General features: G+C 44.6%; 1 protein-coding gene and 1 non-coding gene across 2 annotated transcripts in view; one reads left to right on the top strand and one right to left on the bottom strand.

Annotated features, from left to right (window-relative positions):
* The window catches only part of LOC105526273 (putative neuroblastoma breakpoint family member 6-like protein), a 255070-nt gene that overhangs the window by 115757 nt on the left and 133062 nt on the right, over window positions 1-6251 (bottom strand).
* Window positions 4733-4806, top strand: TRNAN-GUU. Its single transcript has one exon. It is a non-coding gene; the product is annotated as a tRNA-Asn (tRNA).

Below are 6251 nucleotides of genomic sequence, written 5' to 3'. Positions count from 1 at the left end.
TGGGGGCTTCCAGTCACAGACGTGTGAGTCTGTGATACCATGTAGGCCCTCTTGGGATTGAGCTTTCCTAGGACTAAATCAGGCAACAAGAGTTGAGACGTCAAAAGCCTTGAAGGGATGGGACTTCTTAAGGCAAACCCCAAGAGCTTGACATAGTCAGAACAAAAAGTGTGCTTGGGTTCTCAACCATTTTCAGACAGGCTACCTAGTATGACCTGAAAATTACCACCTCTTACCAGATAGGTGAAACCAAGAGAAAGTGCTCCCACTTGGTCACATGTCAAGCTCTTGAAGGAGATAAAATAAGATGAGAAGGAACCTCAACCAATACTCCTTTTTATGACAGAATAACACAAAAAGACAAAGACAAAGGAACAGACAATTTCTGGGAAGAAAGGGATTAAACAATATGAATTGGTACCACAAAGTACCAAAAAGCACACCAGAGTCACTACACCCAAGACTAGTCACACAAATCCTTTTCTCCCATTAATCAAGATTTTGGAGAGGGAAAAGAAACTGATTTTTACTATTCACTTGATCAGATTCCACACAGAGAAGGAGGCCAGGAACCTGGGTGTTAAAAAATTCTTACCCTTACAACAATTGATCTGATCCGGGGTTTTTCACTGCAGCTTCCAGAAGAGCAGAGCTTTGCTATCCTGCTTATAGCTCCAAAACTGTAGGGGCCAATGGAAACCCTCCCTCTTAACCCTCTGAAATTTCACTCAAAAATCAAGTCACAAAAGGCAGATTAGTAGGTGAAGAGGCATAAAACGTACTGACATGTACATGGGGAGAGCCACAGAGTGATTACCCTACCCTACCTACAATAGGATGCAGATGCTTATATACCATCTCGAGGTAACAGAATGAATGAGGGCTCAAAGCATGGCCAAAACCAGGCACCATCAGAGTCAGATGTATATCCATTTATTGTGGGCAAGACAGGTTGTGGGAGGGAGAGAAGAGGAGGCTTGGCTAACAAAGTTGGTCTTACTATGTAAATGAAATCTTACAGGTAGCAGCTCTCAGAGAGAATAAACCCTAAAAGTTTCTTTCAGACCTTTACAGGTGTCAAACTCTCAGTTAATCTTTCCTAGATCTGGGCAAGGAAAGACTTGGCTGCATCAATGCAGATTCTCTACAGATGCAAATCTCCCCAACAAAAGACAGCTTTGCAGAGCTACTTCTGCAGCTGGCTTTCTAAACAGACATCTCAAAATATGTCAAAGAAATGTATTTTGGAAAAATATTTTTAATTCCTTGACGTCTACACCCTGATGCACCTGCCATTTCAACGCAACATTGTTGGTGGCAACTCCATTCTTTCCTGTACTCAAGCCAAAAAAACAGACTCCCCTTGAGGCTAGTCTTTTTCTCACAGCATACACACAATTTGTCAGAAAAATTATGTTTCCTATTTGGGTTAATTACAGACTTTGATCTGCCCAATCTTTCTCTTTCTTGGTCTCTGAATTTTGGCGAAGGAGTCTCCTGATACAGGCGGGATCGATTCTAATGAGGAGGAGGCTCAAAACCGTCAGACTTATTTAAGAGTCTTAATCTCGGGGTCTGGGTTTGGGCTGCCCTTGAACCTTTTCCTTGGGCCTACTTGTCAAAATCAGCCTGGCCAGGCCTGTCTTCAAGGCCCAGGGGCAGGGCCAGGTCCTCCCGATGCTTCTTGATGCTTCTCTCACCGGGTCGGCAGCCACCCTCTCCTTCGCTGTGACCTGCAGAGAAGCTTCAGGGGCATTTATTCAATTTGCTAGGAGCCCACGAGGCGCAGGTGCCTGTGACTCTGGTTCCCACCGCACCCACCGCCCTCCTTTGTCCTCTCGCTGTCTGAGGCAGGCAGCAAAGTTCTGGGTGAACTTGGGTGCCAAAGACACCCCGCCAGAGAAGGACCGGTAGGGAAGGGCACCCTACTCCTTCGCAGTAGGGATCCAAAAAAGGTCTTGAAGAAATAGAACGGGAGAGTTGGAAGTAGATCAAAGGGAAAAAAAGAAATCCTAGGAGACTTCCTATCTGAAGGCACCATGAAGAGAAAGTCCACCTCCTCTGGGCTGGATCCTCATAACACTGGTGAACCGAGTTCCAGTCTCCCTTGGAGACCAAATCAGTTGACTTTGGCTTGACTCCTAGTGAAGAAGCCACGCTTTGTCCTCCCTTGTTTAGTTCTTGATCCTGAAGGACTAGATTGTCTCTCTCGGGCTTTCCATGGATTCCAGGGATGCAACTGAGAAGTTTGTATTTAATGCACTTATTTGAAGTAAGAATAGTTTAAAGTATTTTTGCAAAGAAAAAGGTTCCCTTTTGCACTGAAGACATTCAGATGTGAGGAAAATCACTCGGCTGGGGAAAGCAAATGCTGTCGAGAATGTCTCACAAACACAAATTACACGTCAGCAGGTAGGTTTGACCCTCAGGTTGGACACATTTTAAGTGCACTGTTGGTGGAACTTAAGATGAATCTAGGACATTCATGATTAATATTTTTAGTTTTTTAGTAAAATTTAATATTTTAATTTTAAATACACATTCTGAAAATTATATAACCAGCACGAGAAACTGGCTTTATGCCTTTATTACAAACACAGGAAAGATGATACTATAATAACAATGCTTCATAAATGGCAACATTTTTTAAGTACTTAGAGAAAAAAAGTTAACCTAGAATTCTATGCAAAAATAAAATTTCAAAACTGTGAGTGAAATAAGGATACTGAAAAACATACAAAAGCTAAAGGAATTCACCAACCCATGCTACAAGAAATCTTAAGAGTCTTCCCAGCCGGGCGCGGTGGCTCAAGCCTGTAATCCCAGCACTTTGGGAGGCCGAGATGGGCGGATCACGAGGTCAGGAGATCGAGACCATCCTGGCTAACACGTTGAAACCCCGTCTCTACTAAAAAAGATACAAAAAACTAGCCAGGCGACGTGGTGGGCGCCTGTAGTCCCAGCTACTCGGGAGGCTGAGGCAGGAGAATGTCGTGAAGCCGGGAGGCGGAGCTTGCAGCAGTGAGCTGAGATCCGGCCACTGCACTCCAGCCTGGGCGACAGAGCCAGACTCCGTCTCAAAAAAAAAAAAAAAAAAAAGAGTCTTCCCAAGCAGAAGCAAAAGGATACCAGATAAAAATGTGGGCCTATACAAAGAAACAAATCTTGGAAGTGGCATTTAGAAAGTATGTACTACACGTTTTCTTATAATTTAAATATTTAAAAAAATATTGATATAATAAATAAAAGTAATAATAATCACAAAGCTTATAATAAATAAAGTAAAATTACATAACACTAGGATAAAGGCCAGAAAGGGAGGTATGATGACACTTGAAAGCAGACTGTGAAAAATTAAAGATATATCCCAGAAACCCTAATGCAGCCACTGAAATAAAAAAAGGGTTATCGCTAATAAAGCAACAAAGGAAAGAAAATGGAATGAAATAAAAGCTATGTAAACCCTATGCTGGAACAACTGCTCTCCAGGCCTCCACCCTATAGAAATATACCAGTGGGCAATGAGAAGTGTACAAGAATGATGCCTGCAGCATTATTTGTAATCATAAAATAATAGAACCAAAGTAATTTTAAAGAGATATGAAAAGGGTTTTATTTATTTATTTAACAGACAATTGAACAAACAAACAATGGAAGCAAGTCCTTTGCAAAAAGGAACACAGAGGGTCATGATGATGCTACTCCTCCAAGGATTTCAGGGTTCCCAGATGCCTAGTTTTCTGTCTAGTTCTGGAAGATGTCATTCTTTGGGAGCAACAGGTCCTCGAGTTCGGGGGCTCTTTCAGGTTCTCTCTCCATTTCCCCATTCTGCTACAATAAACAAACAAACAAAAACAATTCTCACTTCCAGAAGATCCCACCTGTGCCTCTGCACGAGCCTTTCAGGAGGTCTGGATGTCTGGTCCACCACTCCCTGGCTTCTTTCCCAGCTTTTGCTTTTCCCTTCCCCGGCTCCCGCCCTACGGTCACACGATCCGACCACGGCCCAGCTGAGTCCCCGCGGCTCCACCGCGCAGAAGGTGCACCGGAGGCCCTGCCAGTTGTCCGCCCACGGGGGTGCCGAGAAATCAACGCTTTGTAAACAGAACTTCTCCATGGAAAAAACCTCTTGATTTCCACTCTTAGGGCTCTTCAAAGGACTAAAAGCTAAAGGCGACGATGGTTTCATTCGACAAGTCCTAGTCGGGCGGCCTGGTGAGTGCCAGACCCTGCTCCCTGGGAGGGGACCCACGAGCGACCCTGGCCACCATCCCTGCCCTGGTGGAGCCCCCTTGCGGAACACAGGATCCGAAGATGGCAGCGGAAGCTCCGCAGCGGCCCGGAAAGCGACTGGGCGGAGTGGGCACAGGCTCCCTCACTGGGTGAAGGCGGCACAAAGAACGGGAAGAACCATCCTGGGAGCCCACCGGGTGTTCAGCTTCCCTTGGGACCCCAGGCGGCTCGGGCTGGGTCGCCGAGCGGGGAGTTTCTGGGGGCTTCTGGAGCAGGAGAGGGGCAGGGCAGGCGAAGGCCATTCGGCTCTCCGTCTGGCTCCAAAATCTCCTAACGCGCAGGTGTCCAATGTGACCAACCCGACTCACGGCTCTAATCTCTCTGGTTTTCCAAGGCCTTGCTCAGTCGTCCTGCAGGGCGGGGCCTTGAGAATAAAAGGGACTGAGGAAGTTTAGTGAGTGCACCCTTCGTATATCGCGTAGTAGAATTGGAAGTCCTTGTCTCTGTGGCGCAATCGGTTAGCGCGTTCGGCTGTTAACCGAAAAGTTGGTGGTTCGAGCCCACCCAGGGACGCTTATTGCAACTTTTAAGGCATGCACGCATCAATCACTACATAAATGGGGAAGATTTTCTCCTGAAACGGAGTGCTAGGAACCCACTTCTGGCGTGATAAAATTCTAATTCAGTGCGTTATACGCTTAAACGAGTGATTTGCATGCCTCCAGTTTTTCATATTTTAGTAATAAGAGTCCAGTAGTATCTCCAGGATGTGCCTGGATTTACTGATTGCTCTATCAATAATGTGACCAGTGGAATCAGTCAGCATCACAGTGATCCTCTCCATCATTTTTGAAAACAGTATTTTCCCCGAGTTTGTGCATGATTTATTTAACCCTTTTCAAAATCTTTTTGTTAACCAGGTGTGGTGGCATGCACCTGTAATCCCAGCTACTCGGGAGGCTGAGGCAGGAGAATCATTTGAACTTGGGAGGTGGAGGCTGCAGTGAGCTGGGATGGACAAGGACTCCATCTTTGACCAAACAACTCTGTTGTCCAGCCTGGGCAACAGAGTGTGACTCCATCTCAAAAATAAATAAATAAATAAATAGATAGATAAATAAATAAATAAATAAATGTTTTTGGGATGAGCTTGGTTTCATGGTTTTAGGATTACAAAGAATGCTGCAGTCAACATTCTTGTACACATATCTTTGGTCATTGTGGAAATGTCTACACCACAGATATTTCTATAGTGTGGAGAACTGGATGCGCCATTGCTACATTATAGTGTTTATATAATGCTTCTAATCTGAGTACATTCTGCAAATGTATCTTTCACGGGAGCAGTACCAAATAATATTCCAATATGAGTATTTATAAGAGGAAAAATGGGAAAATGTGCAATTGCACTTTGTGCCTCTCCATGGGGCCCATGTTCATAAAATGGTAGCATTAGCTATCTGAGAGTCGAGTTTGCGGCCCTCTGACATCAAAAGCTGAAGCAGAGGACATGAAAACCCTCACTGCACATCCTCTGTAGTCTGGCCAGAATCATTCCTAGGTCGGTGGTCTCTTGTCAGGAGGGAATGCTGCTTGCTTGCTTTGTCAAAACCACAAAAGGGAGGGAAAGTGTCAGGCTGTTGGTTGATAACAGTAGTGAAGCAAGTCTTTCCAAAGAGTTGGTTTGTTAACGCTTAGGAAAAAAAATCCTAATTCTTACCAAATGGTGCCGTGCAGTTCCAGGCTCTTGGTGTCCCGAGAGTCCCAAGACTGATAGGTGGGTTGCTTAGTTACTTTGGCCCTTGTGTGCTTGCACATTGCCTCCATCTCATAATTTTAAGTAAATGCATGATATGCAGTCCATATGCCTGATTTTTAATGAGCTGATTATCATATAGAGTTATGTTAAGGATACTTTTTTTCTCAAATGCACATGTCTATCTCTGAGGAGCTGCCCCTTTATTGGTTTGGATCTTGACAGCAATGGGGTCCTTGTTTCCTTTTTTTTTTTTTTTTTT

The sequence above is a fragment of the Colobus angolensis genome, unplaced genomic scaffold (genome assembly GCF_000951035.1).
Source record: "Colobus angolensis palliatus isolate OR3802 unplaced genomic scaffold, Cang.pa_1.0 Scaffold584, whole genome shotgun sequence".
Lineage (NCBI taxonomy): Eukaryota > Metazoa > Chordata > Mammalia > Primates > Cercopithecidae > Colobus > Colobus angolensis.
Note: the sequence above shows the minus strand (reverse complement) of the source record. Positions and strands in the feature narration are given on the sequence as shown.